Source organism: Coenobita brevimanus, chromosome 7 (assembly GCF_032717465.1).
Source record: "Coenobita brevimanus isolate Jiangsu-jjx chromosome 7, ASM3271746v2, whole genome shotgun sequence".
In the NCBI taxonomy this organism is placed as follows: Eukaryota; Metazoa; Arthropoda; class Malacostraca; order Decapoda; family Coenobitidae; genus Coenobita; species Coenobita brevimanus.
Genome location: NC_136960.1, coordinates 34,431,090 through 34,456,913, shown reverse-complemented (window position 1 = coordinate 34,456,913; position 25,824 = coordinate 34,431,090). Strand labels below are relative to the sequence as shown.

Genomic DNA, 25,824 nt, shown 5'->3' with positions numbered 1-25,824 from the left:
ATATTTTTAGATGGAAGAGGAGAGGCAGGAAGGAAAAACGAAGAAAATATGTATCTTTCCCGACACACACACACACACACACACACACACACACACACACCATCATCATCATCATCACAAAAGGAAGAAAATAAAAAGTTTAATTCATCATAAAAAAGAGGTCCAGAATTCTCTCTCTCTCTCTCTCTCTCTCTCTCTCTCCACACATACACACACAAGGCGACCCGGAAATAACAAATGACTCCTAATTAAATTAATGCGGGTCGGGAGCAGAAGCCGATATGAGTCTAAATCGGAACGGCAGCCGATATGAGGTTAAATCGGGACACGGTGGCCGACCCGATACGCCCGATAGAGGATGCTGTCTATAGATACGGGAAGCCGATCGTGGTGGGTTGTGTGCTTCAGAAAGGGACTGGAGGGTGCCTTTTTCTTCTTTATTTCTCTCTCTCTCTCTCTCCTCATCAAGGGAATGGAGGGCTTCTTCTATGTCTTCATTTTATGTTTTTATTTATTTATTTTTTTTTTTAATACCGCATTTTAATGGAAGGTTCGGTATATTTCTGTGCTGGGTGGGGAGGGTGAATCTCAGGCTGTCTTTATCTCTTCACTATACTTAGGCGAGAACCTGCCATCTCTCTGTCTTGTATGCTGTGCTATAGCGAGATATACTGTACTCTAATTTACTGCTTAACACGAAAAAAGTGCTATGGGAAGGATTTAGAGCCATAGTACTGTCTTAATTCTGCAGATAAACTACAGGAAATAAGCTGGAACAGGACAAATATCTCCGCTTAGTTGAAGTGAACGAACTATATAATACTGGGCTTTCATGGTGCGTTTGTCTACTGCAAAGAGAATGGGAACACATTAGAAAAACATTCTTGCTACAATTGGCTTATTTTATAATACGATACTTTTATGCCTCCCCCCCTCAAAAAAAAAAAAAAAAAAAAAAAACGGACGCTGAAAAATTGCAGCCGAAATTACGTTTGTTATGATGGCGGGTCCCTGTACTGCAATACACGTGTACTTCAGGAAGTCTTTTATTCATTCATTTTATTAATTTCATTTTAACCAATCGCTCGATGCTGCCAACAGGTTACTCTGCACTGAGCAATAAACAAATCGGCTTAGTTACCCAGAAAACCACTAACCATGTATACAAATGAATCGGGTGGTGTAATGGGTTGAGGCATTGCAGCCTGATGGGACGCACAACGGTTGACATCAGTGGGAAGGTTGGGGTTTATTGCTCACGTAATGACACTCAGGACCGATTTAGGTTAGACTTTCGTCTTGATTGTCAGAAATGAGTAGCCCAGCCCCGGGACCCTACGCTCCTAATGAGCAGAAAAGGACTGGGTGACGAAATTTTGGTGCTACCCGATGAATATATAACACAGGACTCTGATTCCATGCATTCATGTGAGGGCGTGTGGGTGAGCCTTGACAACCTTAAGCACCAGGGCATTTACCTTATTTTATTCTTGCTGCTGCTCAGACACCATACCCCTTACTAATATTTCGCTATTATGACTGAAAAAAATTAGGATAAATAAAAATAAAAATTAGGAAAAATATATAACCAGTTATTGCTGTTGGGGCACTAGGCTCATGTGACATGTAAATCTAGTGGACTGAAGTCTGACGGTGCTGGTCTGCAGACCACCATACCCTACTTTGGGATTAGGGAGTTGATGGACTCTATTATAACCAGACAGTGGGACCACCCAGTTTATATATATATATTATATATATAAACAGTGCAAAGAAACATCCTATGATTCATAAGAAAAAAAGCCGGAAAAAGAAATGTATGACAAGGTGTAAAAAAATCTACGGTTCACTATAGCAACGTGGCCCGTAAAAAAAGGGAAAAATAATAATAATAATCAGTGCCCTCCAAATGGTAAAACCTCTCCACGTTTTCTTCCTTTTACCAATATTTCAGGTCAGAATCGTGGCGACGAACCGCAGAATCCCCTCCCTTCCCATCCCGGCGGCCGCGGAAACAAAAATCACGATGCATAAACACTGGGGGGACACGGGCTTCCACATTAACTCAAAATGTAAGCCTAACGGACATAAAATAACAATCAGGAAATAAAAAGTCCTGCTGGGAGTAATGATGACGTGACCTCAGCCTCATCTGAATGTGAACATGATAGACTGAAGGCTGAAGCTGTCATTCTCCTGCAGGCAACCCTCTTCCTTTCATGAGATATGGAGGGACCTGAGGGACGCTTCTGTTACAGGGGAAATGGACACTCGGTCATATCAGTGGCACCGAGGGAAGGCGTCCCTCTTCAGCACCAGGAGATACGAAAAGCGCATTAAAAAAATCAGTAATGCTAGTGTCCCCCAGAATGAAGATTAGCAGCGCCATTAATTTGCAAAACCTCTCATTTTCCTTTTTCCGTTTTCCTTTTCTTATTTTTCAGTTGTGCCATTATTTCAGGCGGGAGCTAAGAGGTGCACAACATCTTCCCTATATTCTCCTCCTCCCCACCCCATGGAAACAAAAATCACACATAACACGGACAGAAATTACCTCGACGTAAATCCCAACCAAAATTCGACACAAAAATCCACCAAGTCGACGTGAATCCCAGCAAACCTAGACGCTAAACCCACCCTGGCTGTAATCCGCCTTCGAGTGACACATAATGTAATCCCCACATCCGCTTGTTCGTGTAAATCCACCCTCCTAACCCCCTCTTGCTTCCCGTACTCCTCTCATTCTCTCTCTCTCTCTCTCTCTCTCTCTCTCCTTATCTAACCTTTTCTCAACCTCTTCCCTTTCTCTCACTGCTTTACAATGCCCCTATCCCTCCTTCCTCTTCCCCCTCCCCAACTCTGCCCTCCTCTCCCCCTTTCCAACCCTCCCTCCTCCATCTCCTCCTAAAGACTAACCCCTTCCCCTCCTACACACTCTTTTGTCTCTGTTACGCAAATCTCAGGCTGCTATTCATGGCGTCAATATTTAAAACTTTGGGAAAAACTTAAGAGACTTTATTCCCGACAGGTACGCCCACGAACGCAAACACACACACACACACACACACACACACACACACACACACACACACACACACACACACACACACACACACGTGAAGTTTTAGTAATGCTGAAGTGAATGAATGTTATTTTACTTTGCTAGTGTTGAATATTAGTATCCTTGAGAGAGAGAGAGAGAGAGAGAGAGAGAGAGAGATAATATCGTCACTTTAAATGAGACATTGTATATTATTCTCTTTCATCCTCCTCACCCCACCTCTCTCTCTCTCTCTCTCTCTCAGCCCAGTCACCCCATTTCTCTAACCCTTACCCATATTCACCCAACCATCACTTAAATCGACAAGACTTCTTCCTTAATCTCCCCTCATCCTTCCCCTCTCCCCACTCCCATCTCCTCTTTCCTCCCCTCTACTCTCTTCCACTCCTCTCCTCTCTCCCCTCTACCCTTTCTCTCTCGCCATTCTCTCGCTATCTCTACACTCCCCTTTTTCCCCTGTTCTTCCTCCTTTGTACCTCAATTTCTCTTCTTCATTTTCTTATCCCATCCTTCTTTTTTTCACCACCCCATTTCCTCTTCCTCATATCCCCCCCCCTCTCTCTCTCTCTCTCTCTCTCTCTCTCTCGCTTTTTTCGTTTTAGTTGAAGGCTCTCTTTTTCTCTCCATCTCTCCTTCTTTCTCTCCATTTTTAATTTCTCTACTTTTCTTTCCCTTTCCACCATCTCACCTTTTTTTTTCTTCTTTCCCCCTCGCCCACTCTTCTCCTGCTAGCTATTAAAAGCCTCAAGAAGAAAGGGAGGAATGAGAGGAAGGAAGAAAAGTAAGAAGAAAGGAGATGTGGCAAAGCAGAATAATAATAATGTGTGTGTGTGTGTGTGTGTGTGTGTGTGTGTGTGTGTGTGTGTGTGTGTGTGTGTGTGTGTGTGTGTGTGTGTGTGTGTGTGTGTGTGTGTGTGTGTGTGTGTGTGTGAGAGAGAGAGAGAGAGAGAGAGAGAGAGAGAGAGAGAGAGAGAGAGAGGCTGACAGGTAGAAAGACAGTAGGAGGGGAAAGGAAGGGGGAGGGAGAAGAAATAATTGAATACATAAATAAATCTTCAACGATAAAGAACGAAAGAAAAAAGAGATTGAAAGAGAAAAGAGATTTGGCTAAAGAGAGAGGGAAAGAATTTGCAAAGAAAGACCGACGTAAACAAGAAGAAGAAATACAAAATAACAAAGAAAATGGAATGGATAAAAAGGGAAGACTGAAGAAAACAACGAGGAAAGAAAGGAAGGGAAGAGAGGGATAGTAGGGGGAGAGGAAGACAACAGTAGGGGTGAAGCAATAACAGGGCAAGGACAAACAAATAAACAAGAGCTAACAGAGGAGAAACAATAAACCAAGAGAGAGAGAGAGAGAGAGAGAGTGAGTCACAGGAGTCACTAAACATGTGTTGGTATGCATGAGTATCCCCCTGCACAGTCAGTCTCTGTCTCTCCTCTCTGTCTGTGTAATACGTGATCATCTCTATCAATACTCTCTCTCTCTCTCTCTCTCTCTCTCTCTCTCTCTCTCTCACACACACACACACACACACACACACACACACACACACACACACACACTTTTGTATTATATTTTACGTCATTTTTCTTGCCTCATCCCCTCTCTCTCTCTCTCTCTCTCTCTCTCTCTCTCTCTCAACATCAATAATTTTCACCATCATATCTCACTCATTGCAGCTTCTCCTTGATGTCGTGTTTACAATTTTTTCATTACTTATTTGCATGACTAGGAGAAGGAAAAAGGGAAAATTTTTGTGGAAAGACTGTGGGCTGAGGATATGTTGAGAGAGAGAGAGAGAGAGAGAGAGAGAGAGAGTATGGAGGGCAGCGTGGGTGGACAGGAAGGGGAATAAGCGAGGGGGGGGGGGGAGAAGAGAAATGCAGGTAGAGAGAAAAAAGTGTGGGTTTGGAGGATAGGCGTAGGGAGGGAGAGAAAGAGAAGGCTAGGGAGGTAAGGTGAGTGGGAAGAGGTTGTAAGGTAAATAAGAGGAGGGAGAGAGGGCGTGAGGGAGGAAGCTAGGAAGGGAGATATATAGGGAGGGAGGGAGGAAGGGAGAAGGAAGCAGGTAGAGAAGGAGTGAGGGAGGGAAAGAGATGCAGAGAAAGGAGGAGGGTGAGGAGGCAGAACAGGAAAAGGCTGTGTGTGCGGGAGGGGGGAGAGAGTGGAAGGAAGGGAGGGAGAAGTTAAGATTTAGCGGTAGAGAGAAGGATAGGGATTGTAAAAGAACACAGTGCATAGCAAGTAGAGAAGTAGAGACAGGTAGGGAAGAAGGGGGAAAGGAAGGAGTGAACAGAAGACAAAGACAGTGCGATAGGGAGGAAGGGATGGAGGAAGCGAGATGGACGGAACGAGGTAGGTAGGAATACTACGAAAAGATAAGGATAGTATGTGTAAAACAGAATGGAAGAAAAGGAATGAGGGAGGGAAGAAGGCAGGAAGGGAGAGAGAGGGACAATAGGAGGTAAAGGATGCGTGGGCGGGAGGAAGAGAGAGGGAGGGAGGGAGGGAGGGTAGGAAAAAGAAAAAGTGAGCAGAAGAGTGAAGAGGAACACTAGGAAAAAAAAGTGTTTGTGTGCGTGGGATAGTAGGAGAAAGGTAGGAAGCGAGGGAGAGAGGGAGAACAGGAGGCAGCGCGGGAGGGCGGGAGGTAGAGAGAGAGTGGGGAGGGAGGGGGAGGGAGAGGGAGAGAGAGAGGCAGGTCACAGCAAGACTGCCGCTCAGAGCCACAGTCTAGAGGTGCCGACCCTCCCGCGCGGGCAAACTCCATTGGCACTCTACCTCTCGCTCCTCCTCCCTCTTCCTCCTCCTCCTCCTTCGTCGGGGGAAGAAGCTAGCCTGCCGTGGAACCCCAACTGAGCCCTGGGGAGCCATAGTGGAGCTGAGACATTCCGGACTAACCTCGTAGGAGTGGTGGAGGTGGTGGTGGTAGTGCTTGGCCGAGAGAGGTGTCAAGAAAGCAAGGTAGATCTCTCGTGGAGGAAACGTGATTAAAACGACAAAGTAGCAGGCAAATGTACACGCCAGTCAAAGGCCCAGACTGAACCTGTGTTACACCCTGAACGTTCTTTACCGTCGGAGAGAGTGTGTGCCTCATCTAAAATACATGTGAAGCTTTGTTGACTATATATACAACGTGAAGTTTTATTGACTCGGTGAAGTTTTGAAGATTCGGTGTAGTGTGCCTCAGAAAAATAAAAACTTCAGAAACTTCATTCAGTTGTTCGTTCGTTGATTCGTGAAGTTCTCTAATTTTTATAAACACTGGTTGTTGTTATTACGTTTTATCAGTGACGCAATACTTACTCTTTTCGGCAGATACGACCAATTCGGACTCTGCGCCTTTTGTACATAAGTGAAGCCTCGTATATTTTGAATTACTCTAGTTCTTTACTTTTTTCACCTGACGTAACGGTTGAGTTCTAGTTAAGTGTGACAGTAAGTGGAGGTGAAGCATCGCAAGTGACGTAAACTGGATGCAAGGCAAGTTAAACGCATCGCGAGTGAACGCCAAAATTAAATTGAACGCCAAATCGCAAATCTACGTATAGCAAGTGTACACCAAACCGCAAGTGAACGCCAAACTGCAGATCTACGCATCGCATAGTGAACGCATACAAGACACAACTTACTCATCGGAAAGGTCTATGAAAACGAGAGGGCTTTCCTACATGACCCACATATAGCCTGAAAGTAAACAGGGTATATAAAAGAAAATAGTATAAAAAAAAAGGTTGCAGAGCCTGATAGCGAGTGTGTATGTGTGTGCTTCTGCCTGCCTGAGCTAATAAAAAAAAAAAAATTGCTAACATGGAGGAAACTGGAACAACAAACTTTGTGTATCTCAGCTTAAAAAAAAAAAAAAAGGATTAAGAGGCCATTACCTTTCAAAACCCTCATTAAGAGAAAACCAAGACCTTCACGTAAAGAAAATACTAACCCTTCTCATAAGCAAAAGATTTATTTCAGAAGCATGTATCAGTGACACATCCAGCAACAAATATCAGTCCTTGTAAATATTGCCACAGGAATTATATAAACTCAGTATCTCCTGCATTACCCATCAAAATTATATATAAACAAAATCTAGCGGCAGAATATAAACAAAAGGGGTATCTGCTGGAGAAGTATACAGCAATCAAGTCACTTCGCCTCAGTATTCCCACAAGATACAGTGTATACATGAACGGTCTGCTTAATTATCTATAGCCAAACGCCTTATTCCTTGAAGCTAAAAAAAAAAAATCTAAATAAAAAAATACAATTCCTGGCAAAAGAGTAGTCATGATATATCTTAGATGAATTGGACAAGCCCACTTCAGCCCTGGAGAGACAAATTGTGGGCATCATTACTTCCAAGCAGTCCCTAAAAAGACAGCACTAAGAGCAACAGCAATTCTGTCACTGGAAAGAAAGAGGGACAGCACACATACCATAGGGAAAAGTAGGAAGAGATAGCAGTAGAAATAACAGCAAGAGACAGGAAAAACAAGAGACGATATGCAGCTCTAGAAAAGATAGCAACAAGAGAGAGAGATATAACAGCAGGAGATAGCTAGAAAGACAATTTCAAAAGGCAGCAGTAGACTAGAAGGACAATACAAAGAAGAGACAGCATTCACCGCCCAAAAAATGGCAGATAGATAGGAACGGCAACAGACAACACATGCATCCCTAGAAAAAAAAAAAAACAGCAAGAGAAAGCAAATGCAAGAGATACCACTAGTAAGAAATATAGTATAAAACACCCAGGAAGAATCAGGAGAAGCAAGAAACAGCAGTTGAAACAGTAGCTAGAAATAGGAATAATATTAACAGCAAGAGACAGGAAAAGCACCCGACAGTAGATGCTTTCCTCTCGAAAAAAAATAGCCAGAAACAGCAATAAAAGAGATAGCAGAACCAAGAAAAAGTTAATGCATCATTAGAAAGTAAAGCTAGGAAAAGAAAGTACAACCAAGAGACAGCAATACAAACAACAGTAAAGAGATATCAATATACAAGAACAACAAGAGATAGCAGGAGATACAGCAGTAAGAGACGGTAAAAACAACTACAGCAACAGATGTAACAAAACAGATTTAGCAACAGAATAACACCAAGAGACAATACAAGCAAAAAAATCAGAGAAAGAAAGCAGAAAAAAAAAAAATTACGAAACGATTGAAAACAAGAAAGAGATATACAAGAGACTGAGAGAAGAGCATTAAACAAACATTAGAGGAAAAAAAAAAACAGAACATGAAAACTAGAGACATTAGAGAGATAACAGGAAAAGAAAGAGACATTTGAGAAAAAAAAATCAAACGCAAAAAGCATTAAAAAGTGAACAAAAGACACTAAAAAGACACCAACAAAAAGGAGAGAACTTAGAGAGATAGAACATCCAAAGAGACATTAAAGAGACAAAACAGCTAAAAAAGCTACTCAGACACCCAGCCACTTGTGTGCCTCACCTTTGCCAAGCTAATAAACCAAGCTATATAAGAACCCCCATACCTGTCCTCAGCCTACACGTGCCTCATTTGCAGTGCCCTATACCTGTCTTTCTGGAACACAGCAGAGACCAACGCGCCAATTCAGTAGTTCCAAAAAAAATAATAATAATAAAAAAAAAATAAGGATTACTGTCGTGTGAGAAGAAAAGTGTCTAGATGCAACAAACTTCGCCTGTGATTACTCTTCTGTGATACGACGCTCTGCCAGCTTCAAAATATTTAAGGCTAAAATCGAAGACAATCCTTTTATATAAATCTCCATTCTCAGGGGCCAACATATGTATATAGATATTTATATATTATACATACATATACATATATATATTTAAAAGAAGAGCTTCTATTGTCTTTTTTAAGCTGCCTGTATGATAGTTCGCAATAAAACTGTTTCCTGTAGTGACTGCTGACTGTAATACAATACTGAGCCCTTTTACAGTCAGGCTAGTGAGTGCAAGTGCAACCCAACAGTTTTCTTGCAAACATTACCTTCACCTGTGTTATAAGCCTGCAATTCAGACAGGTGTAACAGAGGTGGACAGGCGTTGAGGAAGGAAGCGGGTCTGTCTGTAGATAATTTCCACCAAGTTTTTACATCACCCTGAACTGCACTGTCCGTAGTTGTCTGATAAAACTTCAAAACTCACATCCTGAAGCTCCCTAAAACACAGTGGGCGCAAACTTCAGGAATCCAAGACACGTTAACAACTAGGAAGATTTGGACTCCTTTCTGAGCCCTTAATAGGGAATCCAAATCTTTTCTGTGAAGGTGTCTGCCAAGATATATCGAAATCCCTTTGAAATAATCTAAAAACGCCCCTTTTCGTAGCAATATTTAAAAAAAAGGGTGGGTGATCTAGTCTAGGAAGAAGTGTTCTGTTGTTACGCACCAGATCTTCATTCTGCTTCTCTGATCTACGCATTCAAGCACATCTGAGTCAAGAATTTTATAATCACTGCCATCAAGTATTCAAGATTATACCGCCGCATCTTCCTTAACCAGAGTGTGTAGAAGTCGCATCCAGGTCGCTATGTTCTCCTCACTCCACTTCTGACAACTCTTGCGTCACAGTCTTCCACACCACGACTAAGTGAGGAGAGAAGCAGTGTGAGAGGGAAAGCTTTGGCCATTCTGCATCGAGAGAGTTGAGAAAAAGCACATCAGCACATTCGTTACTGGCCAGGCAACTACTACATTTTTATCTCTTTATACAAGCTCTGAGATCAGCTTGTGTTAAATTAGGAAATAAACAGTGAAAACTTTCCTATTAAAGTTCTGAGAATATATTAGCCCAAGCGCTAACAAAGTAGAGCACCATATTACCAAACTCATTACAGACTAAACAATCCTTAGTTAAAGCCCTGCAAACAGGCTCTATTATCAGCCTTTATAAACAAGGACGCAAACTAGAGACAATCTTCAAATTAAAAAATATTAGGAACAATTAGCCCCAACACAGCATCAAGAACAAGCCTATCAAAGTGCCAACGGAGAAGTAAATATCACAACTGGATATAACAAAGGACGTCAATTATTCACCCTTGTCGTGTCTTGAAAAGCAAACATCCTCAATGTCTACCGAGGTTTTAAGAGACCGCCAGTCCTAAGACCCTCAGAATCCTCCCAGGCACCGACTTCAGAACTCTTGAATATCCAATTACAAGCCAAGAGCCTCGTAGCCACAATAAAAAGGATCTTGAGCCCCGGAAAGAGGGAGGATTGTGGAGTGCTCTGTGGTTCGCCCAAGAAAGGTCAAGGAATTCAAAAGATCCGTCGTAACCACCACCCAAAAAGAGACTCTTGCGAGGATAGAGAAGGAATTTGAGACCATGAAATATGCTGCCAAGAATCTCGGTAGCAACGCTTGCCTATAGAAACGCCGAGGGTTGGTGACCTGTGGAAAAATAGGAAGAAGGAAAAATACGGGAAAACAGTCCACGAGAAAATAAGCGCAAGGACTCCGCGTACCCAAATCATATTAAATTCACAGCCACGTGGTACCAATAAATGCAGAAAAAAAATCGCTCTGAAAAGTCATAGCAATATATTCTAAAGGAGCGTCAGGGTTCCGTGAATTTCTGAGGCTTCCTAAGATACCAGGGGGCTTCCGGGTTCAGTACGAGATTCCAAGGGCCTTCCAAGTTCCTCACTATTCCAGGGAGCTTCCGGGTTCCCTAAGATTCTAGGAGTTCCCTTAGATACCAGGGGACTTCAAGATTCCAGGGGGCCCTCAAGGTACGCCTAAGAATCCAGGGGCTCTCAAGTTCTCTAGAGGGCCCTCAAAATACCCCCAGATTCCGAGGGGGTTCCAAGTTCCCTAAGAAGTCAGGGGCTTTCAAGTTTGGTAGGGGGCCCTTAGAGTACTCCCAGGCTTTCAAGGGGCCCTCAGGAATCGCGAAAGTGCCCAAACATCCCCCGGGGAGTGCCATCAACCTAAAGGGAGTGCCAGTCAGCCGCGCCACACATGCTCGGGCCGGGGGTTGCCAGGGTGATTTTCGTTTGCTGAGTGTCGAAAGGGTAAATATCCTCCCATATGTCCCCACCTCCCACATCACAGCTACTAACATTTGTCATAGCGAGTACATTTTCAGCTCTGAACAGGCCAGATCATTTGTTATCAGTACTATCTGGAAAAATAGATTCAGACTCATATAATTATGTTTAGAAGTACATAAACAAAATATTCAGAGTCGAAAAAAAAGTACGCCATATTTATATATTTAGCAGTACCTGGACAAAAGTTGCTATTTCATTGTCATTTTTATTCTGTACTGTCTTAAAAAAAAAAATAATAATTGCCATTTCATCTCAGGACTTTCTAGAAAAGAAAATCAATATTTTTTTTGTAAGTAGTGTCTGAAAAATGATAGTCATATCTCTTTATTCAGTACTGTCAAGATAAACATTTATCATATCAAATTTAGCGTTTTTGTTAGATAAAAATAGCTGGTTCATCGGTTCAGGATATCAGGTTATTCAAACATCCCCTAATGATCATGAACCCATTAGCCTTCAGTTAGCTGGAAGCAATTTTGACAATGAAATTTAAGCTAAGGTACAAGGACAGACACAAGTATTTTCCCAAAGTTTGACGAATACATAGCGGAAAAGTCGAAGCATCTGAAACACGCACTGGTAGAGATAGGGTTTTTCACAGCATTTCGCCAGTTGTACATTTTCTTCAAACGGAGCTGGGAAGATAACTGTTTCTGTGACTGTACATCCATGACACTGACTATAGTATCATCTAATTGCCCTAAACCAAACTGATCACTCACTCACATATTATTTAACCCCATCAGCACCAAGACGTCATTTTATTTTATTCTTCATTCCTCCTGACGATTTTATTCAACCATGGAAATCTTTCACATCCTGCAGGTGTTAATTATGGCCTTTTCTAACCCCCCCTAAAAAAAAAAAAACTCCCTTAACTTGAGAAGAAAATCGTCTGGAGGAAGCGAGAATAGAAAACAAAGCACGTCCTCAGGCTGAATGAAGTCAAACCCCTTCACACCGATGACGTAGTTTCGATCTTATTTTTGCTACCTTCAGATGATTTTCAGTTTGAGGAAATTTTTAAGGAAGATTTTTAAGAGGGATTTTTTGGATGGATTTTAAACAGGGAATTTTAAGAGGGATTTTTTGGAGAGATTTTTTTTGGAGGGATTTTAAAGGGATTTTTTGGAGGGATTTTTTGAAGAGGGATTTTTTGGAAGGATTTTTTGAAGGGATTTTTTAAGATGGATTTTTTAAAGAAGAGATTTTTAAAAAGAGGGAAGGGTTGGATACAGACTTCATTAACCCCTTCAGAGCAAAAGATCTTTCCCTACGCTGAATAAAATCGTCTGAAGCAGCAAGAATAAACTAAAAAAAATTACCTCAATGGACTGAATGGAGTTAATCGCCCACAGAAACAGGCTTTTATTTTATTATTATTTTTTTTTATACACCAACAATCCCCTTTGAGCTTTTTCATGGTAGAGCTCCACATCTGATTTACTTCATGGTGGAGCTTGAATTGTGAGTTATTTCATGGTAGGGCTCCCTATCAGTTATTTCACGATAGAGCTGACCATTTTATTTACGTTAGGTGAGTTGTATCATTGTAAAGCTCCACATCTGAGTTATTTTATTTGGGTTATTGACATGGTAAGATTTCCACATGAGTAATTTAATGGTAGAGGTACACATATTTATTTCATGGTAGCCCTCCACGTATGACTTATTCAATGGTAGAGCTCCAAGCCTGAGTTATACCATGGTAGATCTCCCCATCTGAGTATATTCATGGTAGGGTTCCACATGTGAGAAGTGGTCATCAGCAGTTCAGTTACTTCATTATAGAGCTTCACATCTGATTTATTTCATGGTAGAGCTCCACATGTCATTTATTTAATTATACTGTAGAGCTCCACATGTGATTAATTTCATGGTAGAGCTCCACATTTATTTCATGATAGAGCTCCACATCTGATTTATTTCACTATAGAGCTCCACATCTGATTTATTCACTACAGAGCTCCACATTTATTTCATGGTAGAGCTCCACATCTCAGTTAGTTCACCGTAGAGCTGCACATGACAAATACCACAGCAAATAACCTATAATTGTATCACATCTCCCTTACCAATAGTCTCCTCTTTCACAAAGTTGATGGGAACGTAGAGTTTAAAAGAATATATAAGTAATCTTTGGACCAGATAGATAATATAGATTAAAAAAAAAACGTATTCTCAATGTTAGTTATTTTTTTTTTTTTACATATTTCCTGACACCTTTTCCTTAGCGATTTATTTTTTCCTGCATTTTACACCTCCTTTTCCTTTTATGATAATATGATAATGATGCAACATTTGTCGACATTAAAGTATTAATTACTTAGAAGAGGGTGATGGGGTGTAGGTATGCAAAATAAATCGCTGAGGAAAAGATGCTACGGCTTCTCCTGTGCTACTGAGAATACGGTTTTGAATTTCCAGACTAAAAGAAAAAAATGTTCTAAGAATGGCACTAGAGATTCATTAAATATATATAGTTCTCGTAAATTGTTATGGAAAATACTTTAATTCCTATAATGCTCCTAAAATTTAATTAAGATCCCTAAAAGTTGAAGTCAAATGAGAGAGAGAGAGAGAGAGAGAGAGAGAGAATCAGTATTAACACTTCTACCTATAAAATCCACTAATTTTGCACACTGCGATTACGTCACTTATCTTTTTCCCTCGCTACCCTCTGACGATTTTACTGAGCTTAGATAAGACATTTCAGGCCGGAGGGGTTGGTTAAATAAGTAATAATTTAACCTCTTCAGTACCAGTGGTCTGTGCTATGATGAAGAAAATCGTCGGGGGATAGAAAAGAAAGAAAGAAAGAGAATGGAAGAAAGAAAGGAGAAAGGGCAAGCATGTAAGAATGAACGAATGAAAAAGAAAGAAAAGAGAGAAAATTAAAGCTATGAGGTCATCGCAGTAAAGAGATTAATGGCTTTGTGACCTCACCAAAATATCTATCTGGCGCCCAAATCTCTCTGAGCCAAATATTGCTCTGAATGTGTATTTTTCCGATGATGGTTCCTATCAGCTTATGTGGCCAGAGTCAATATTTTTCTCCCTCTGTGTCCAGTTATTTGACATAAAATTACATGGTAGGATAGATTTTTTTCCAATTATATATATGTCATAGTATTAGATTTAAAGTTAATTATAGATAAGAATGAAAGTGTTAAATATGGAATGAAACTGACTAGGCTATGACAGGATATATATTTGTTACTGTTATAGAGAGAGGGTTTCCTATTACTGCAGTCAACACAAATGTATCGTTGATCTCACGGTAGTCTATTGCTAATTATCTTTACTTTCTCTGAACCTTACATTCTTAATCACTGGACTCCGGTGATGTAGGTTTCAGTCTTACAATCTGCAGACAATTTTATTCAGCTTAGAAAAGAGATTTCTCAATTGAGGGGTTAGTTGTAGCTCTGATTAACTCCTTTACTCATAAGAATCCTTCTCAAGCTGAATCAAATCGTCTGGAGAAAATAACAAGAAATAAAGAGAAGACATCCCCACTAACGCCAAATAACAGACAATAATCCTGTACGTTAATATTAATCCTTTCAGAAGGGTGATGTCTTTTGTTTGGTATTGCTAATACTAAGTGATATTGTTCAACTTTGAAGAGCTCTCCCTGGTAGTGAAGGGGTTAATGAAGGCCATCTAACTCCTGCACTTCTAAAATCCTCTACTCAGCTGAATAATATCGATTAGAGTTAGCAATAGAAAATATAAAAGTTATCGTACTTATAAATGTAAAAGTAATCGTAATTTAGGTTTATCAGATTGCCGAACTTAGGGACAACGATGCCTTTTTCTTGACCGTATTGTTGCGGCCATTAGTTCATTTACACTGTCCCATTTCATGTCAAAACTTCATGGGATCTCGCTAAACAAGCCAGGAATAATTCAAAGAGGCTGGAAGGGTTTTAATATTGCTTCATTACTTTTCAAACTGTCTAAAAACTTTCAAAACCCCCATTTTCTTAAATATTAATCAAGTTATATTCACGCAGATTCGTGGGGCTGCGTTCTATTTTCATTTGTCCCTGTACAGATAGTGAGGTCTGGCAAAACTCCCAAACAAATTTCAAAGATGTATCACCACCACTTCTTCACTGTCTCGAAACTGAACTGTCAATAGTTAATGAGATCTTGATAAGTTTTGTAGTAACATTCATGGATTTTTAATCTCTCCTCATTACTTTCCTTAAGCCGTATAGAAACTGTGTCAAAAGGTAATGAGATTTTGTGAAAGCAACAGGTAATATTTAGCCAAGACGAAGGGTCTGTAATCATGTAATACACCTGTTTCCAAACTGCCACGGAACATTGTGACTTTGCTAAGCAGAACATTTAATTAAGCTGAAAGTGTTGCAGCTAATCTCGTTTCATAAATATTTCTATTCTGCCTCTAAATTGTGTCGAAACCTAATGACATTTTCGTAAGCAATCCAGTAACTATCACTTGCGTTGAAGAATTTTTAGTCTTGTTTCATTAGTTCCTTTCCCGTGTCTCGGACCTGTGCCAGTCCCTAATGAGATCTGGCTACACTAATTGATAGCATTCAAGGGTCTCCTTCCAGTGTCTCGAAACTGTTCCGAACCCTGATGAGATCTTGCTGCTCTAACGAATAATATTCTATGCTTCTTTTCCAGTGTCCCGAAACTGTTCCGAATCGTAACAAGACCTTGCTATAACAGCCGATAATATTCGTTTCTCTCTCTCTCTCTCTCTCGTTTCATTAATTCTAAACCCCAGACGTGTGTAACAGAACTTCTGGCCGCAACTGTACCTATACCCTATACTTCCACACTTCACTACTCCTAACGCAAATGCCTTTATACCCATCTACAGAGCACGACAGGATTACACGTAATTCACCTGTTATCCTTATGGAATTTAATCTTCTAATCTTTTATGGAGTGTTACTGGCATGGAATTTAGCCCTTTCAATCAGATGGCGTAAATATCTTCATTTTTTCTTGCTACCTCCAGACGATTTTGTAAACTTAAAAGAAACCATTTGTGAAGAAGAGACTGGAGAGTCTCTGTTTACTCCTTCACTTTCTGATTTTTCTTCTTCAGATGAATATAAATGTCTGTGGGAAGCAAGGATGAAACATGACATACGTCGCTGGGATGAAGGGGATAATCCATGTGTTATTTAATACCTCTTGATGTTTATCCTTACGAACTTTCATCCTTGTGGAGTTTTCATCTTACCACAATGTTAGGCTATACATTCACTCACTCACTCACTCATTCACTCGCTCTCATTCATCTACTCACTTATTCATTCATTCACTCACTTTCTTCACTCAAAATGAATACAAGTACAAGTTGTGCATATTCAACTTCCTTCAGTACAATGGTGTCCACTACAGCTAGATGGGTTTATGCAACGAAGGAGTTAATGGAGATACAGCTCTTTCAATGCTGGAGATTCCGCCTCTAAGCTGAATAAAACCGTCTGGCTACAAAAGGAATAAATGATAAAGAATAGCGTCATACTGAGGAAACTAATGATTATTCTGCAGCGTTTCGTTTATATTACAGTAATGAAAGAGGATTATACTCTACTGATGCGTGGATTTACATAGAAAAACAAAAGCACAAATAAACATATGCTTCGTACTAGTCATCCTTTTCCGTCATAGCTTCGTAACAACAGCAGAAGGGCAATTTATTTTAATTTTTTTCTGCCAAGGGATTTTTTTTTTCTTTTTTAGGGAACGGGGCTCTCCTTGTTTACCTAATGGTTATAAATCGTGGCTGCCCATTTGTTGGTCTTGTTTGTCTTGCTCCCATATCCCCCATTACAACGCCCCTCACCCATTAGCCTTCATCCATTTCTTCCCTCTCTTTTCATGTACCGTTTTTCTGTTTCTCCTTCCGCAAGACAATTTTTGCCCCCACGAATATTTTCAGATTTTTGCCCTCTCTTTTCGTGCGCACTTTTATATCATTTTCTTTTTTTTATTCTCCGACTTTGTTTACTTTGTGTGTGCAGTTTTTTTTTTCTATAAATCCCAGCTCAATTCTGACTTTATTTTTCCTTTTCTGTGTTCTTGTGTTGGTCTAGTTTTCCCCCCTCTTTTTTTTTTTTTTTTTTTTCTGGGAGTTGTGTGGCATTGTCTCTCTTTTACACTTTTCACTTTCTTTGTCTTTACTTTTTTTTTTTGCGTATAGTTCTATGTTTATCTTCAGATTTTTTTTCTTTTTCATGCTGCGTATAGCTTTATACTCGTACGAAGCCTGATTGGGTCTGTTCCTTGTATCTGGTAATTTTCTTCCATTTTCATTCACAGACTTGCCTTTGTATATCGACATAGTATCATTTGTCATCTAAATAACTCTTCCTCCTTTGCTGTGCTATAAAATTTTGTCACATTTTCTAATTCTCTTGGTATCATTTGCTTCTACTGTCTAAAACATTCTGTTCGTATGCTCGTAACACCTATTTCTTACCTATTTATTGCGCGTGTTACACCTTAGCTTCTTTGTCAACGCTTCTAATATATTTCTGGTATCGACACAGTTTGCCTTGGGAACGAAAAGGAGGATAAAAAAAAAAGATGTAATAGACAAAATAAATCGACAGGAAGATCTGTTACGTAATCTTCGAAATGGCTTGCCTTCATTACCCCACTCATTAAGTTTCTCATTTCCCCATCATAATCACCCTCTATCATTCTAACGCCTCATAAATGATCGTCACTATTCGTCACATATGCGTCACTTCATTCTGCGTCCTGCAATGCTGTATAATTGATGGCGTGAATTACATGGGAATTGAGATGTGGCAATTTCTGGGGGGCAGTGTGGTGATAATTCTCCTGCTTTAATGTTTTCTTGTTTCTGAATCCTAGCAACCCCACTTAGGAAAAAGAAATGAGGTCAAGATGATGATGATGATGTTGATATTTCTCTCTCTCTCTATCTCTTTTACATCCGTAGTACCATTTACCACTCTCCCAATCAACCCAATTTATATCGCAGATCTCCTCTTTTACCCGCAACTCTCTCTCTCTCTCTCTCTCTCTCTCTCTCTCTCTCTCTCTCCGGTTATCTATTTATATACCTTTTTTCCCCAGCATCTCCAGTCTATTTTTAGATAATTAACATTTACTCGTCTTTTTTCACACCTGAGAACAACATCATTCATTTGGCGTCACCGTTTTTGAACTTCCGTGTCTTCGATGATCGTAATTTCGCTTCTTTTTCCTCAGTTATTATAAATTCATATTCAGTACTATGCATTCAACGTTATATTTTCCGTCCACAATTTTTCTGCTAGTTATATTTTTTATTCCAACCCTTCATAACAATCAAGTCTTTATTTTTTTTCACTATTTATTTAATGTCATTATCTTCATGCCTTTCTTTTCTTTTTTCTTTTTTTTTAATCTTCGACACGACTTTTGATTACAGATTTTGGTCTTTATTTTTCCAATTAGTTTTATGATATCTATTTATAAGATTTCTTTCTTTCTGATACGAGTACATGCTTAGTCTTCTGCTGTGTTCCTTATTTCACTTCCTTCTTAGATATTCTTTTGAAATAATAATCACTTGTAGTCTTAGTTATAAGGCTATTTTTTTTCACTTAATACTGCTATCTCTCTTGGCTTCATATGGTCTGCTGATATATTGCCCCCTCAATCTCATTTCCTATTCATTTGTCGTTCTCTCTCTTTGGCTCCAATTCTCTTTCACTTTATTCCCCTCCCCCCCCTCTCTCTCTTTATCCGCCCCTCTCTATCTGTTCCTCCATCTCCACCCCTTTTCCCTCCAGCCTCAATTCGCCCTTCTTCGTTACTGATCAAGGCAATCGGGCCAGCATGAAAGTATTCGAGTTTTTCCACTAAGCCAGAACTTCTCACTCCTCTCGCTAATTGTGTCTCATTCTCGATAATGCCCTTTTACCCTCCACTCTCCTCTCTTTCTTTCCACAATACGTGAATTTCCACTCTTTCCTTTACTTCCTTTTTCCTGTTTTACATTTTCTTGATAGTTTCTTTCGTGACCCAGATTTTCCTTCTTTATCATGCTTTTCCTGTTGTCTATACCATACTTATTTATTTATTTTTATTTTTCAGTTTCTTTCATCTTTATTTCCTCCTCCTAAACACTTTCAGGTTCCTCCCATTTCTTCACCAGTTCACTTCAAACTTGGTACAATCGTTCCCTGAGCAAACTATCCCCAAACACCTTTATTATTATTATTATTATTATTATCATTACGGTTATTATTATTATCATCATCATCATCATCACCATTATTATTATTATTATTATTATTATTATGTGTTTTAGGCTTTTAAGATGTATGATGTCAAAGGTTGAACTCCACAAAAACGCAATTAGTCAAATGTAGCAACACGAATCCACAGAGTTTACCCATTGTTATTTTTCCGAAAATTTTTTGAAGGGTAGGGTTTGGCCCATGGAACAATCCATTAGATTTTGGTGGCGATCCGGATCATCATCCGGACCCAGGAATTTTCTGTTTGTTTGTCCACACGACATCTCCAAAAATTCTCAATGAATTTATATGAAATATTGTGGAAGGGTGGACCACTGCCCAGGAGAGAATTGATTAAACTTTGGGGCGGATCCAGATACGGATCCGGATCCTGCAATGGCATTGGCGGAGGTATGCCCTCCCTGAGTGCTTTCTAGTTTGTACTTGTCCATTTCATTCATTCTGTACCTCCAGAGTCTCGTCGATTAAAACAATTTTTTTGTTATAATTACCTTCCTAACTGTAATTCTTTTATTCGCAATAATTCTACATTAATAATAATATCTGTTACCATTAAGTCTACACCATCGCAAAGTCTGTGTCGGCATCAGTGTAAACCTCTCTCTCTCTCTCTCTCTTCCACCCGATCACCTTCAAGCTCGCCCCACCAGGTGTTCCTCCGAGCGTGTATAATTAACTATTTACAGGTACACGACTCCCAGCCTTACATTTCAAGCCTCGTTCTTTTGCCCTCACACAACCCAAAACAACTCCACCCACTTTCTTGCCTCCCATTGGCCTTTTTCTTGAATTTTACGTCTTCTCTCTCTCTCTCTCTCTCTCTCTCTCTCTCTCTCTCTCTCTCACACACACACACACACACACACTTCATTTCACTCTTTCAGTTACTTTAATATGTCATTTTTTTTTTATACCACCTTTTCTCCCACGATCGCGTCCAAATCCCTTTCTTAGAAATACAAACCTTCATATTTTCCTTTATTTTTTTTTTTTTTCATACAATTCACTTTTATAAATACCTCAGTCTTACAAGCATCATGTTATATTTTTTTTGTTCTTTTGTTTCTAATGTCTTACTCTCTTGCCTCCCAGGATCGTTTCAAGACCCTTTTCTTTAATTTCGTTCTCTTATTTTCTCTCTATTACACATTTCACTCTTATAGAGTCTTCATTATGCTGTTTTTATTATGTGGTTTCCAGAGATAAGCCAACTACCTCCTTTATCGCACTATCCAACGCACCTTTCTGTGGGCAAATGTATTCCAAGCCTACAGTTTACCTCTTTTTCTTCGTTTTATTACTACTCAACTTGCTATATTTTCATTTTTTTTTTTTTAACAATTCTCCGCTCTTCTCACAAATTCAATGATTGTTTTTAGTGAGATAAATGAAGTGTGTCTTGTGTATCTTTCGTTCTTTTCCTTTCACACAAACGGTTTATCTTCATTTTCATTTTCTGCTTCGCTGCGCTATTGCCTCCAGCACCCCTGTCGTTGAGTGTGTAGACTGACTTTTTTGTTTTTTTTACTGTACCCCCCCCTTTTTTTTTTTTTTTCTTTAACGTACAAGCACCAAACATTTTCATTTTCTTTTTTCATCATTCACCTGGTTCCTCCCACGATCGCTTGAATAGTTTTCTTTGGGTAAACAAATTATAAGACATTTTAACCCTTCTTTTCTTATTCTCGTGGAACGTAAGTCTTCTTGATTTCTTTTATTTTGGTATTTCACTTTTTTGACAATTGCATCAATACCCTTTCCTTCGGACTAACATATTCCAAGTCGTCTTTACCTCCCTTTTACTTTACTTTCAAAATTCTTATAAGTACTAAGCATTCCAATGTTCCCTTGTACAATTATTCATTTGCTCAAAAGAACACACTTCATTTAGATAAACAGATACTTACTTTCTCAATTTCACCCTTTGTATACATTATGCCAACACGAAAAATTTGCACACTACCGTATCACTATATTTTGCAGCACACCTCGTTTCTCCCACGATCGCACCGACGCTTTTTTTTTTTTTTTTTATAAACCAATTTTTATGCCTCATACAAAATTCTTTAGTTTCTCTTTTCTCTTGATTTTTTCCTAATTCTTACGAAAAACCATCCCCACCCCCACCACCACCACCGCCATCATCATCATCATCATCATCATCAAGACCTTATACCTTCCTAAAGATGGATGTGGTTCATGTAGGCTACAACTCTGAGCTTTAGCATTTCCTGTTTTTCTGTTCGCACAAACACGTAACTTTTAATTTTTTCTCTTTAAACACTCAGGTTTTCTATTTCTGTTTTTCAGTACGTATAAACACCCAACTTGTCCCTTTTCTCTCGCATCATTTCTCTCTTTTTCATTCCTTTTTTTTCCCATTCGTAAAATTGCTCAGTTACCCTGTCCCTTTTGTTTCATTCGGTTAATTACAAAGGCTTTATCGTTTGACTTTTTTTGTATATTGGTAAGAACACTCAGCTTTATCGTTTCCCTTTTTATGAGAGTACAGCAAAACTCAGAACCCAATTACGTAAATGAAGCCCACAGGACGAAACTAATTACGGGAAACGCAGTTGCAAATAAAGTAGTTTACGCCTCACTCGCTGGATAGTGCAAATTGTCTAACTAGTTCCAGCCGATATTCATAATTACTTGGACAATTAATGAAGCCTGTGAGGGTGAAACTCTAATTACCGACGGAGAATTGTTGATGATAATGTAGGACCACAGGGTGAACTATTGTTGCTAGAGTTCCTGGGGTTAATTGAACAACTCCCCTAGTGTTCGGGTGAGGTGCTTGGCTGCAAATGGATTCCCGTGGATTCACAGTTCACGAACGTAAACAAAAGGGTAGTCAATACACGGAGAGAAGGTTTAGGTAATTTTCCGAAGTGGTAAATGCTGAAAAATACCTATATACGCCAACTGCCAATATGAAATGAAGAGAATATGGATGTGTTCTGATTATTTCAAGAACGTAAACAGAAACGGCGATGATTTGAATGATGCTGTAGATCGCACTAGCAATGAAATAAACCCATCAAACAAAACACCTCGGATACATACGGATTCCAGTTGGCGAACGTAAGCAAAAAGTGGCAAAGGGTGGTGATGACGCAGGTACAGTGGCTATTTCAGGTGGCAAAGGCTGTTCCACCGACAACAGAACAGAAAACACCAGTGAATAAAATAAGGGTCACTCAGAATTAAAACGATGCAAATAGAAATGACGTCGGAGGGAGGCTGCAAGGGCTGTCTCCATGGCTACTGGCAGATGTAGTATGGCAATGGATAATGTGAGATATAAATAAAAATAAATATACCAATGAATAAGACACTAAAAGGAAAGAATATTGGACTCACTCTGACTGAAACTGGCGAATGTAAAATAAAAATGGTAAATGAAACTAAGATAACTGACGCAGGTAGGTGTGTGAGGTGAGAATGAACAGAAGTGTCTTGATGAATTCTCGTGGATTCAGGCTGGCTAAAGTAATTAAAAAATGTAACCGGCTAGTTGTCTACCTATCTATGCCTATTCATCTGTCTGCCTGTCTATTTATCTATCTATCTATCGATTTTCCTTTACACAGACGCCTAAATCTCAAACGGGGTGACCACAGACAAATTCCCTCAATGTCATTTTGTTCTCCATCTCTCCAAATCACAGTCTTCTAACTCTTATCCTTCTCCACCCCATCCTTTTATCTCATCCTCGCTACAGTAAATAAAGATAATGAACGACGTGAGCACAACTGACGTGGGTGGGTATCTGAGATGAAAAATTTTATCTTCACCGATACTGAGGCAACAAAAAAAAAAAAAAAAAAAAAAAAAGCCAATGAATAACTCGGGAGAATGAAAAATGGAGAAAATAATGGAAAAGCGATGAAAAATGGAGCGAGAAGATAACAATGGGGTGACTTCGCTAAATTCTCGAGATGGCAGGCGTTTGTTTGAATGGGACTGAAATAGAACATGCCTTGAGGTGGCGGGTAACGGGATGGATGTAGGGAGTAAATATAGAAAGGAATAAAATAGGAAGAAAGAATGAAAGGTACAAGAAGATGACGGTTGTTTTGATGAAGGAAAGGGAGAAGGGGAAGAAGAACGGAAGGAGGAGAAACAGAAGAAAGGGAGGATGAGGATGACGAGGAGGAAACAGAAGGAAAACGTGAGGACATCATTAGGAAGAGCAACGGTATAGATGGTAATACTGAAAAAATGAATAAAAGTTGGAAGAGGAAAGATGAGAGGATCACAAGAAGAGGAGGAGGAGGAGGAGGAGGAAGAGAGAAGAGGAGGAGAAGGAGGAGGTGGAAGGAGAATGAGAAGTAGAGCATGTAGGGCCACGTGTTTAGCTTGCAAAATTGGGTATAGAAGTGTGTGATTTATGTTGCTGTAAAATTACCAACTACTCAGTCAAGAAGATGGGGAAAAATAAGAAGGAAGTGAGTGAGAAATATATGGAAAAATGAGAGAGAGAGAGAGAGAGAGAGAGAGAGAGAGAGAGAGAGAGAGAGAGAGAGAGAGAGAGAGAGAGAGAGAGAGAGAGAGAGAGAGAGAGAGAGAGAGAGAGAATTAAAGGAATCAAGACAGACAAAGTAGAAGCAGAAAAAGAAACAGATATATATAACACACACGAAAACGAAATGTAGAAAATGACACATGGACATAAATATATGGAAGGATTGGGAATATGAATGAGTGAGAATTTAATATGGTCTTCGCTTTACATATTGATAAGACGAGAGGAAAGCCGAAGAGAGAGATTCAAATGAGGGGAATACTCACACGATACACCCACATCAGCGAAGGGGGGGTTAGGCCTATTTACCGTGGGAGGGGGGGGGTTGAGAGAGGGGGAGGTTGGTCACAGGAGGGTTCATAGATCAGAAGGGTTCAGTATCAAGAGGGGGTTCAGTGATATAACCCCTTCAGCCTTAGGACGTAAACGTATTCTTGGCTTTATTTCAGCAACTCCCGCCGTTGATATTCACTTCGCCTCTCTCTCTCTCTCTCTCTCTCTCTTACTGAAGGGGTCCGGTATAGCCTTTATTACTCCACCAGGGACTTTCCTACCGTGAATAAAGTACCCTGTATTTAATAGTGTAAATAACATACCTTCAAGTCCTCAGGGTGAAGGGGTGTCACCGGAGGAAGTAGCTGTCTCGACCAGGTGTTTAAAAGGGTGTGGGATTCACGTATTGTCCTGGAACAGACAGAGAAGACAGAGTGAGAATATCTAAAGAGGTTCAGGGTTAACAAAGAATATCTAAAAAAGCATCACAGGGGTAAGACACTAATATAACACGATATCACGATAGTTCTTTCACCTTAAATTGGTCCAAATTTTCGTCCTCTTGTAGATTATTTCACGTACTCGTATCTCTGTGGCAGAAAAGGACAATACTACAACTATACATCTTTTCTATAGAACATCTCAGCAACAAAGATATGTGGCAATTTTAGGCTAAGTTAGAGTAAAAACTGTAGAGGATATTCAATAGGGGGGTCAGGCTGAGGCTAGGGGGGTCGTTCCGATATTCTCCTGGGGATATTCAGAGGGGATAAAGTGAGATATATGTGTCCCTCGTGTGATTCATGCCCGCCCCACCATCCCATACATCACACCGCCCGATTGTCCTGGGGGAGGCAAATTTAGTTTAGACCTCCCTCCTCTTTGTTTTCTCTCGATTAAGTTGTTGCTTTTGTGAACATTTCCTTACTACAACTATTCCTACTACTACGACTGCTACTACTACTACTGCTACTATTATTGGTGCTGTTTCTTCTCCTAATACCTCCTATTCCCAGCTCTCCCTCCTACCAACTTTTCCTCGTTTCCACTTCTTTCCCTCATTTCCACTCCTTTCTCTCTCTCTCTCTCTCTCTCTCTCTCTCTAATCTGGGACCACATAAAGCGCCATGAACGAGAGCCAGGCGAGGACAGGTAATGACGTCTTAATTAGCCAGGTAAAGAGGGATCAGGTCACAACACTTACCTGTGTGTGTGTGGGAGGGGGGGAAGATGAAAGTGTGTGTGTGTGTGTGTGTGTGTGTGTGTGTGTGTGTGTATTCTGGCTCTGTGTGAGGAGAGGAGGGCGTGACATAATCCCCTCACACTAACGAGGAGGCTTGTTGAGGTGGCTCCATAAGTGTGTGTCTGCTCTCTCTCTCTCTCTCTCTCTCTCTCTCTCTCACACACACACACACAAACACACGTACCTCATTATTACCCAAATTTCAAACATCTTATCCTTGCAAAACTGTGAGTCATTCAACCACTACCTGACGTGGAGACTTTCATTTTCTTGTACCACCAAGCTAGTCCACCCACCAAGGGAGAGCAGTGAGGAGAAGTGTGGTTAGTATAAGGGATTCCGTAACACATCTTCCTCAGCGATTATTTCTCTGTGCAATTTCATTTT

At 40.1% G+C, this 25,824-nt stretch overlaps 1 protein-coding gene across 2 annotated transcripts in view; it reads left to right on the top strand.

Annotated features, from left to right (window-relative positions):
• Nucleotides 1–25,824, top strand: part of LOC145404478 (mechanosensory protein 2-like) — a 707,991-nt gene that overhangs the window by 161,273 nt on the left and 520,894 nt on the right. Inside the window, exon 1 of one of the 2 annotated variants that reach the window (XM_080276065.1) lies at nt 10,548–10,796. The exons of the other annotated variant lie outside the window; for it this stretch is intronic. The gene's annotated coding sequence lies outside the window, so the exon portion shown is untranslated. Of the gene's footprint in view, nt 1–10,547; nt 10,797–25,824 lie in introns of those variants that run through there. 2 annotated transcript variants of the gene reach the window in all.